Below are 12500 nucleotides of genomic sequence, written 5' to 3' on the forward strand. Positions count from 1 at the left end.
CCTTTAAACGTAACCATATTTTTTTAAGGCAGAGATTGGAAAAAATTCCATTGAAGCCTAACTTATTAGGTGAGGTTTATTTACCGAGTTCTTATAACTGTAGATTGAAGAAGGAACTGGAAAACCCACAAGGTCATCATTTCATTGTCTCTTTTCTGTTTGTAACCCAATTCTTTGGTTCTGTGATATTTTTCTTCAGTTTTGCTGGATTATTCTCAACTGAAATAATTGATACATGTAAAAAACACAATACAAAATGTTGACAAATAAATTAATATTTAAATTGGAATAATTATTACCAAATGGAAATACATGTCAAAAAGAACCCTAAATTATGCAGTACATTATACGTAAAATTGTGAAAACGTCACCGCTGACAAATGATGAAAGTGCAGAAATATCTCATCTAAGAAAAAAAAAAAAAATCATCAGCGGAGTTCTCTCCGACCGTTTTATCCTTTACTTTTTGAAACTCCTTTAATCATCGCTTCTGTAATACATACGCCCTAATTGCTTCTTTTTTACTGATTTTTTTTTTCTTTTTTATTTGACCTGGGCATTGAAAGGGCATCAATTTCCTGGTCACAGAGCGCAGCGGAAAATGTTTCTATCCGGAAAAATGGTTCGAGTTATTGGGAGTTGTTGGTCTCTGTAAGGACATTTTGTTTTTAAACATCATTTCATAAGTTACGTTCTGAATTTCGTTTTATTATGCAGAATAAAAACTGCCTTACCTCATAAATAATGATAAAAATCAATAATATTTTGTTGAATTTTTCTACTTTCCCTTTCTTATCTTGTATCTTGCTAATACGAGTAAAAAATAAAAATGTCTTCCCTCATAAATGATAGTAAAAAAAATTATTATCTTGGTAAATATTTCTACTATCCCTTTAATAATCATGCTTAATCTACTGCATTCTATAAACAGAGTTCCTGTATTCATTATTCATATGAACTACTCAGAAATTCGGTTCAGAGATTTCATTATTTAGAGAGAGCAAGTCCTATACGTGTTGTCCAGGGTTCAGTGGTAATGGTGCACGAGCTAGAAAAATAATCTGTAATATTTTCGCAATTGCATATTAGATGCTGTAACCAGAGTTAGAGAAGCTTTGGGGACATTCTTGGCATTCTGCCTAATCTCCCTTGCCAGTCTTTTGTAAATGTTTCTCTTTTACTTTCGACAATACAGGCCAAATAAATAAACAATCATACAAATAAAGGTTGAAAAGAAAGAGGACCCATAAACCAGGTAATGTATTTTGATAGCAGAGTCCGTAAATTACTCAAGATCTTTATATACCATAGCTTGTCATGAAAAAAAAAAAATAAATAAAAAAAATTAAAAATAAATAAAAGTTTAAAGCTTTAAAGGTCTCAAAATGAATGACAGAAGCAAAACGAGAGTAACAATGCCCGAAACACTGACTATGACTCGCATGACCCCTCTCCAACATGCTAAGACCAGGGAAAGGCAATGTTTGCTGATAACTCAATAGTCAGACGTAAAGGCTACCTCAAAACCTCCATCGATAGCTCTCAAGGAAGATGAGGTTGACGAAACAGCAAGGAACTATAGAGCTTGAGCGGGTCTTGAAGCATCATCCAAAAGATCGCAAGTCTGAAAGAAAAATAATAGCGGGTTTTGTGCTTGAAAAAAAAAGAAGAAAAAAAACAGAAAAAAAAAAACATTAAGATAAATGACCTCAAGCTTCTCCATACAATGTTTTTAAGGTATAGTTTAATTTATTATTCTCAAGTAAAGTCGTTTTTTCTTCAATGAAGTTCGACATATTGATCGAAGCAATGCCAATCAATGACCTTCTGTTTAGATCGATATCTTTAAAGACGAATAACTTTATTCTATACCTGTCCAAATAATATACACCTGTGTACATGTGTGTTTATTGTAAATGTACATTAATGTAATAACATCCTTCAATGATTCTTGGATTGGTTTAGTTTACCATTCGTCACGAAATCGTCCAGACACGAATCCTTCCTTCACATATTATAATCAAACCTCTTTATTTACATCTTTCAAAACTGTGAAGAACTATTGGCAGGTTGATTTATAGTTAAATAGCATAATGTTAACTATTCTGGAATGTGGAATGGTATTTTCATTAATTTAGATTCTGAGGCATGATGACTAATAGGACTGGAATATTCAGTTTCTAGAAAAAAGAAATGTTAATTGCAAAATATTCATCACTACGTAATAGTTGACCAATTTTACAGGCCTTGTAATTATTTCTTCAATTCTGAAAGAAAAAAAAATTGAGGTATTGAAATCAAAATAGAAATAATAAGAACTGAAGGGCAAATGTAATATTATGTTTTCCAAATACATTCAAAATACTAAAAGAAATTATCTTAATTAGAAGTTTTATAGCGTCATTTCCGAACGTTATTACTGGGTGTTTATTTACCAAATCATTAGAAATTGTAGTGTAATAACTATCAAAATTTGCATATTCAGAAAAAAGAAAAGTATAGCATTGTCCATAAGAAAAATAACTGACAGAACAATATTCAAACAAGAACTTTTTTGCAATTGTACTTGCGCAAAACCTCAGAGAAGAAGAAGAATTCTAGAGTGCCCTTCGCATGTCCTGCTGCTTTGGCAGATCTTACAGGATTCCTGGAGTGTCTCATCTACAAGCATTCTTCACGATTTCCTAACCTCCCCCTTTGTGGGTTCTTTGAGGAATTTAGAATAAAGAGAAATGTGAATGGTTTTTCATACAGTCGGTCCTCTTGAGGTTTTCACTGTGTCTATTTCTAAGGAAATATATGTATATTTTAGGTTACTCATGACATTTTAATTAACAAATTATTATTTTTATTTCACTGATTTATAACTTATTCATGATCCCCTGTCAAAATTTGTATAGGATGAAGATGAAAAGGACGAAGAAGATGTTGACAACAACATCAGGAGGAGTCTCGATAATTGTATATTTCTACACTGAAATCTGTGTAAAGCACCTTAGGCTTGGTTGATTATCTTCTATGGAAAAAAATAAGTATTCTATCTACGTGACGAAATTTAGATAATTTTGATTACGTGTAATAAATCTTTGGATGATATCTTGCTAATACTGGTAACGTCCTTGCCTGGCGATCTGTTGGACAAGGGTCCGCGATCATCTCAAGCTTGATTGGTTCTTATATTGTCTGAAAGCTCCCCATCGTTTCGAGCAAGGGAGTCTATTTATTTGGGTGTTGAGCTTATGTATATATGATCAGACCCTAGGACATTGGTTTGCTACGGCGTCGCTCTAAAAGGATATTGACATGGTGCCTTGTCTCTTCCATTCATGAGCGACCTTTAAACCTTTAACTAAAACAGTGCAATAATATTCGATTCACAATGGAAAAAAATATTTGAAAATTACAGTGTTTTATTTTAAAATTATTTGTTTTCAAGCTAAAAAGGAAAATCCAATTGAGGGTTTATTTCATAATCTGAATATTATATTCCCAATATCAAATGATTGGATGAGAGTCTCACATCAGAAACTCGAAATATATAATCAGATTAATGCAGAAGCTAATGACATTGTTATCAGGTAGATTACAACATTAGACCTGTAATAACTGCAAAAGGCAATGGTGATATCAATATTATTATGATTGATATACTGTATATCTTAGTCAGTTATATACACACAGATAAGAAAATAATCTGAATCTCACATATAAAAGCGTAATCATTTTGTAATATTTTTCATATAGTGATTATGGAAAAAAAAAAAAAAAAAAAAAAAAAAAAAAAACATAATAAACTTTCGTGAATATTTATATAAGGCCAATTGTAATTTCGCTTGAATTTTTTTTTTTATTCAGAATAATTAAAAAAATAAGAAATACATTGATTTTATGAGATTAGGGTAAGGGGCGGAGGGAGATGGTTTGGGCATGCTCTTCACACTCCCCAAAAGATTTTAGTTCACCAAATTTTCAACTGTGCTCCACAAGGCACTAGAAGAGTTGGATGACCCAGACCTACATGGCTGAGGAAAATGAAGCGTGAAGTAGGATATGACAATGGGAGGAGTATTGATTAAAAGCTCACGATAGAGACGACCAGCGAAATCTCACTGAGGCCCTTTGCTTCAATAGGCGTGGGAGAAGATAAATAATAATAATAATAATAATAATAATAATAATAATAATAATAATAATAATAATAATAATAATAATAATAATAATAATAATAATAATTCTATTTCCTAAGATTAACAGCGGAATAACAAAAAACTCTATTTATGTTTGAAGAAAAGTGTACACCAAGTTCTTCCTACTCTTTCTTCCTCGCTTTTTCTTCTTTTTCTCTCCATTTATTCATTCCCCATACTCCACAAGATGATGCATCTGCTTCCTGCTTCATTTATATCTCATGTTTCGCAAGTAGATATTATAACCTTTATAGGGTCGATTCCTGAATGTGGGTTCTTCATCCGTCTATTCCTAGAATGAGAAGAGCATATGGTGGAATGATGAAATTTCTTTTCCATCTTCGCACTACATCCGGGATCAGCTCACGCAAGTTCTTTTTATCTGGGGAATTAGGTTTCATTCAAATCACACATCTCTTGGCAACTGTGCTGCTAACGTGACATGAAACTCCAGTTTAGGTGGTTTCTCTCTTGGTGCATCCAGCTACTCTGTGCACCATAATAGCTATTCGTACCTGTTGCTGCTATAAGTCTGGAAAAAGAATAGAAAAAAAAAATTACACCAGAAGCTTATCAACGTTATTTAGAGTCACAATTATGGAAAAGGAATAATAGAAAAAAAAGGTCTGTAAGTTATTTGAAGCCACTATTCTGGAACAAGAATAATAATAAAAAAAAAAAAGGTTAAACACCTGGTGGTTACATACTCTATGCTTATTTTTAAGAGGAAGACAGGTTCATATTAATCAAATTCACATTGATAGTGAATGAAGAAATTAAGCATAACTGAGTAGAATCGGGATAAAGATAAATTAAATCTTAATACGAAAAAATTCAATCACTTTTCTTTACTCATTAGAACATTCGTTCCTCTTCATATAATTTTCCTGATATCTTGTATGTGAGATTTGAGATGAAATATCATCTCTCTCTCTCTCTCTCTCTCTCTCTCTCTCTCTCTCTCTCTCTCTCTCTCTCTCTCTCTCTCTCTCTCTCTCTCTCTCTCTCTCTCGTACGTACTAAACTTTTATTTATAACTATATTTTCTTTATAATATAACACAAATTGTCTCTTAGTATAATTCAGTATATATATATATATATATATATATATATATATATATATATATATATATATATATATATATATATATATATATATATATATATATATATACATACTTACACACAGACACATACACACACAAACACACACACACACACACACACATATATATATATATATATATATATATATATATATATATATATATATATATATATATATATATATATATATATATATATATATATATATATATATATATTTATATATATATATATATATATATATATATATATATATATATATATATATATATATATATATATATATATATATATATATATATATATATATATATATATATTTGTGTGTGTTTATGATTGTATGTATATATATTAGTGTGCTACTTTTATAAGCACACATTGAGTATGTGTTGTCTAGGATGTTAAGTCTTGATAATGAAGTTCATCTTAGTAGCTTTAAAAAGTATTTATTCTCTAAAAAACAACAGAGTTAAACATCTCCATCAAAGGAGTGGAGCTGGTTTGGTCGGATGACCAATTCAGGTGAAGTATAGATATGAACTGCTTAAATTATTGATATCACAGATATCGCATGCTTAGTTGTCATAGCATTTAAACACTATATGGAAACTTCTACATTCTCTCTCGGAAGACACCTGCATCCGGTGACGACACAATCTTTCACACACCATGCATTGGTGTTGACGTTTCAGAAAAATGTTACATTGCCCAGTCTGCAAAGTACATCCTGTTTATGATTTTATATGACTACAGCAAATCTCACGCTAGCATCTTCAACCACAATGATATATTACGTCATGTGTTTTAAACATGTAATAACAAACTATTTCATTTATTACATTAGCTCGGCCAGCTATCTCAATTTTTTCAAAAAAAATTTAACAAGCCAAAACATGTTTACTAGATATGACTGGACATATGTATTATTCTTTGTTTAACTTTAGCCATAAGCAAATGAGGACGAATGTCCAAATAGGCACATCAAAAAATAACATTAATGCATATGAAAAGATATTACCAAAGCAAAGAAAAAAAATGCATGATAAATACATATCATATATATGGTACATTACTAGCAAATGATTATATGGTGCCAAAAAAACTACTGATATACATATGATTCGGTAACTTGTTAAAGAATAATTGTTACCTTTGTCAGAAACATAGATTAACACAATACGGTAACTAATAAAAATATTTGTTACCTTGGTAAAGATTCAATTTTAGTGCACAAACACGAATTCCTGGTAAGTACACGTTTCACGGTTTCGTACATATATATATATATATATATATATATATATATATATATATATATATATATATATATATATATATATATATATGGCTGATATATTTTATTAGATGCCATAGATTTTGTTATTTTCTTTTTTTTTCTCTTTTTTTTAACATTCTGGTTTTTATATTTTATTAGATGCCGAGAGAAAAATGATTTATATTTTTTTAAATGTTTTTTTTAAATGTATTTTTAACAATGCAATGAAGATAATTTCTTCAATTACATATCACTAGCGTACTAACAGCTTTTCGTACAAACACACTTTCCAAAACATTTTACTCCTTTAGCGAATGAGGTGGCCACTTCAAACGACTTTAAACTGAATTAAATAAGGAGTTTTGTCTGGACATGGCGAAACGTTCTGTTTTAGCTTCCTGCTGTACCGTAACCTACGCCAAACAAGTATGTTCACGGCGATAAATATCATCACCGTAATGCCTAATCTTGCTAGTAGTATGGGGTGAAGAATTTCCTTATAAGTCGGTGACAGGTGGTCCATTTTGGTCAATTTCATCAACCGCTTGGCAACCTGTTGATTGTACGGGAGAGGTAGTGCTGGCATTGTAGACGTCCACGTTCTCTGATGAGTGTCCTTAGTCCGGTCACCATCAAATTAGGGAAAGTCCCGATACAACCATCTGCTGCAACAACGATGTGGGGGAATGACGTGGATCCGTCAGGGCATGATACATTGAAGCCGTCCTTGTCGTATCGTATCCACGAGCCATTGTTCAGTCTGCAATTGAACTCAATATTGTCAAAGGGATAAAGCTTATCCAGACAATTTTCACTTGTATGGCGAGAGCACCGTCTAGCACTATACCTAACTCGCATGAATCCATTAAGTTTTTATGGAACTCTATCCATTGCGTCTGAACAGTGAGTTAATTGATTCAAGTCTTTAATGACCTTATATGTTTACTTGTCTGGGGAAATCAATACGTGTTCTGTCAAACTGGATATTAATGGATTTGAGTGATTCGTCATGAAAGTCGGAAATGGTGATATTCTGTAAGATTGCCAGCCATCAGAAGAATCAAAGGGGATTGTAATCCTAATCTTGTTATTATCAACGCTTACTGTAATTAGGCTGTAATAAAATTCTAACCTACGTTCGCCTAACAAAGGAACAGAGCCTAGTTTATCCCTTCCGTTCTCCAGAATTAACTTTAAGTAACTTATAGGCAAGAAATGGGGCGACAGTACACCTTTAGTTGCTAACATGATAGCTTCTACATAATCCTTGGATTTCTCAATGAAATGTGCAATTCTGTTATGTATGTGATCTATTTTTGAATCATAATACGTTAACGTTGCCAACAAATCCTGTACTTCCATAATCTGAATGATATTATTTGAATGTTCATTTACTAAATCCATAATTTGATTGATCGAAGCTAACTGATTCCTTGGTTCTGACATAATCAATTCATCTTCATGAGTCAAGAACTCAATTTTCTTATTTTGATTACTAATCTTAAGACGATTGGAAATTCCTAAACCAAAACTTGCAACAGACCCAAAGATGTTTAATGCAGCATTAATACATGGATTTCGTCTTTCTTTATGTTCGTGTCCTGCAGTCCACATCAAAAGGTCATAAGCCAAAGATCCTGTCTTGTAAGTCTTATTTTTCAAGTCATCAGATAGCATCTCTGCAACTTTTAATGTCGATCCAAACAAACTCTCTGTAGTCAAATGAAAATGTCTTCTATGCAACTCATCCAATGAGACAGAAAACCTCGAAATGGCGGTTCTTGAGCTAGTGACATCATTCTCTGGAAGAAAAATTGCTTGCATATTCACTTCTACAACTACGTTACTCGATGTAATAAAAACGTCTTCTTGTCTTTCAACTATAGTGCCATATTTAAAATCTATACTTTTAGTTTTAGAGCTCAACCCACACGAGAAAAATATGTGAGCGAACAATATCACTCCCAACAACAAAAAAATCATCTTGGAAACCTGTAACGAGAAAAATATACGTAATTACTCCTGTATTAAGAAGAAAACTTTTAATCACATAAAGCAAAAAAAATTTTTCCCTCACTTCTTTCCCTCTTTTTTTTTTTTTTTCAATTTCTTATGTGAGCCAATGGTAATATTCTCTCATCCGTGGGTTGGGATACGTTTTGAACTGTAAACCTATTGGCCGTTAATGTTTCCAAAATGTTAAATGGGCCTTCAAACTTAGGTGTTAGTTTATAATTGAGTCCTTTACGCACATTGATTTGTATATACAAGTTATCACCCACGGTATATGTTTTAGTTGGCTTCGCCATTTTATCATGATTCCTTTTCATTATGATTTGTGATTCTTTTAAATTCTTTCGAAGGATATCATATCGACTTATGCTTGCATTTATACATTCTTTTAAAGGATTTGATAGATTAGTTGTAGGTGATAATACATGGAAAGGCATTCTAACTGGGGTACCATACAATGCTTCATGCGGTGACATTTTAATTGATATATGATATGAATGATTCAGAGTACTCACTGCCGCCGGTATTGTAATATCCCAGTTGGGGTCTGATCCCCCTAGTGTTACTCTTAATATATTTAAAATTTTTCTATTTGCTCTTTCCACTAGCCCATTCGACTCTGGGTGATATATCATGGTATTTATTTTCTTTATGCTAAAGAATTCACACAATGAGGTAAGAAAGTGATTATTAAATTCACCACCCGAGTCTGAGATTATCATGTGTGGAATTCCATGTTTACAAATGTAACACTCGTAAAACTTCCTAGCGCATTCATTCGCAGTTTTAGTTTTAAGCGCTATTAGTTCTGTATATCGAGTTAAAGCATCTATAATTATTAAGAGGTGCTTATTTCCTCTGTCTGACTCGTAAAATCCTGTTAACAAATCTAAATGTATTCTTTCAAAGGGTTGATTGGGCACGGGATAAGCCCCTAGGCTGACAGGTGTTTTCGTATGCACTTTGTTTTCCTGTCATGTGCGACAATTAGCTAAGTGTCTTTTTATATCTGTAAGCATCGTATGCCAATAGAACAATGATTTGGCTTTCTGTGACATTAATGAGAATCCCGGGTGTCCATGTAATGGATTTGAATGCAACCAATTCAGGACAGTGGAAATAAGTGAGATTGGTACTACTACCTGGTCGTTAGCTACATGTGGTGTATTGCAGGTTTTCCTTGTCACAGTCCTACACAGAATATCATCTTTGATTATATAATTCTTCTGCTTATACTTTATATATCCCTTTTCCTTATGATTGCCTTTCAAAGCATTTATAATTGTTTCTATTTTCTGATCTTTTCTTTGCTCAGTCTGTAACAATTCAGCGCTCCAGCCTAAATCTTCTTGTTCAGATATCGTTTTAACAATAGGCATGGATGTATATATATCTATTAATTCAGCTAAAGGCTCCATACAAGATGACACGGGGTTGCGTGATAATGCATCCGCAATGATATTTGCTTTCCCAGGTAAATACCCAATTCTTGCGCCAAAATCTTGAATGATCAAATACCACCGAGTTCGTTTAGGGCTGTGGTTGAAGCCTTTAAAGAACTCGGTTAGTGGTTTATGGTCAGTAAGAACCTTAACGGGATAACCGTAAATTATGAACTTAAATTCACTAGTGAATTACCAATAGCTAGCCCTTCCTTGTCTATAACTGCATACTTACTTTCAGAAGTTCTTAATTTTCGAGAATAGAAAGCTATCGGGAAAAATTGTTTATCATATTGCTGAAGCAATACCCCTCCTACTCCTAAGTCTGAGGCGTCTGTTGCAATGAAGAATTCCTTACCGAAGTCAGGAAATTTTAAGATAGAGGAACTACACAGTTCATCTTTCAAGGTATTAAACGCCTGTTGATGTTGCTCAGACCATATGAAATCTACGCACTTCTTCGTAAGATCAGTTAAAGGAGCGGCTATTATTGAATAGTTGCGTATAAAACACCTGTAATATCCACTACAACCCAGAAATTGCTGCATTCCCTTGACATTAGTAGGTATGGGAAAATTACATATAGCCGACACCTTATCATGGACTACTTTAGGACCTTGGCTTGACACCATGAATCCCAAATATACTAATTCTGTTTTGAAAAATTCACACTTACTAATCTTTACCCTCAAGTTATGTTGTCTTAATCTCTGTAGTACTAGTTCTAACTTACATAGATGTTTTTCTAAGGTGTTGGAAAAGATTACAAGATCATCCATATAGGCATGAAATATATCCCTAACAAGTCTCCAAACACTATGTTAATCATTCTTGTAAATGTTATAGGAGCACAACGTAAACCAAAAGGCATCCGTAAAAATTCATAATGTCCCCTGGCTGTGCTGAAGGCTGTGTATTGGATACTATCTTCTTCTAATGATATCTGGTGAAAGCCTTTAAGTAAGTCAAAACTGGTAAAATATTTATTCTGACCTAACAAAAACAAAATATCGTCAGTACATGGCACTGGGAATCGATCAGAGATCGTCTCCTCGTTTAGACGACGGAAGTCGACGCAGATACGCCATGTTCGATCTTTTCTCGTTACAACTATTAAAGGAAAATTATAAGGGCTGTTTGATTTCCTAATGACTCCTTCTTCTAGCATTTTACCTACTTCATCATTTATTTCATTCTGGAATTTCATAGGGAGTCTGTACGAGGGTAAATAGATAATTTTCTGCTTGTCCTTTAACCTTATTTGATGCTCGATCACATCTGTTTTTCCTAAGGATCCATCCGTAGTGGAAAAACATCATGATATTTTGTTAAAAGTCCTAAAATTCTCTGCTGAATTTCTTCGTCTTGAATGTCTTTATTGATTTTATTTTTAATAGATCGCAAAAGGGATTCATCCGCAACTGATTGAGAGTGATTGATTTCAGCAACGGTAAGAATACAATGTTTATAAACTTCTACATCCAAGATATGTTGATTTTTGTGAATTACTAAAGTGTTATTTAAATGATTACAGACTTCAATATTACATTGTTGATGTGAGCCTACTGTATAAATAGCTTGTGTGACAGACAATCCGTTAGTTTTCAAAGTGTCGGAAAGGATTAATATTTCAGATCCAGGTAATGTTTTCTTTATTTGCACTATTAAATTCGAAGGTACGTTTGGCTCGATAGATTGCTTGCAAGATGATTTTACGGGTGAACGAGAATTCTGCTGGGTCGCGTATATTATTTCTTTATTAGTGAGACAAGTTATTGGTTCTTCAACGTACGTTACGGTTACATTTGTCGTCTCCTTTTTATAAAAAACTGATTTTAAGGTATTAGAAGACTTATAGAATTTCCCTTTGATATACACGCCGTGCTTGGCAGGGGCTAAGATAATGTTTTGATTTCCCATAGATGGGTATCCTATAATTACAGCTCGATACATATCAATGTTTTGTAAAACAACAAATGTATCGGCAAACGTGCGTTTACCGACTTTGAATTGAACATGAGATATGCCTATGACATTTAATTCATTATTTCCTAACTCCGGATTTTTCAATCGGAAAGTTCGAAAACAACAAATGATGTGTCTTCAAATCCATGATATTACGTGGACTACCAGAGTCAAAAAATAACGTAAAGGATTTGTGTTCTAAATTTAAATCATATAAGGTTGGTCGTAACTCATTTTGGCTTATTATCGTATGAATTCGTTGATTATTCAATACTTGATGTTGACATGAATGACCTTGACCCAACATCACTCTCTTCCTGTCTGGAGTTAACTATGTGGTATTTGCTTTGCTCTGCACATTCTGAAAATTAGTCTGACCTTGCGAGGTCTGGTTTGACCACCCAGGCTCAGCCGTATTCAAAGAAGTGTTTGTTTGCTTTGGACTCTGAACTGCATTGACATTTGGTTGTTTCTTCTTATTGTTAAAATGAGGATTTTTCTTTTTATT

The sequence above is a fragment of the Palaemon carinicauda genome, chromosome 1 (assembly GCF_036898095.1).
Source record: "Palaemon carinicauda isolate YSFRI2023 chromosome 1, ASM3689809v2, whole genome shotgun sequence".
NCBI lineage: Eukaryota > Metazoa > Arthropoda > Malacostraca > Decapoda > Palaemonidae > Palaemon > Palaemon carinicauda.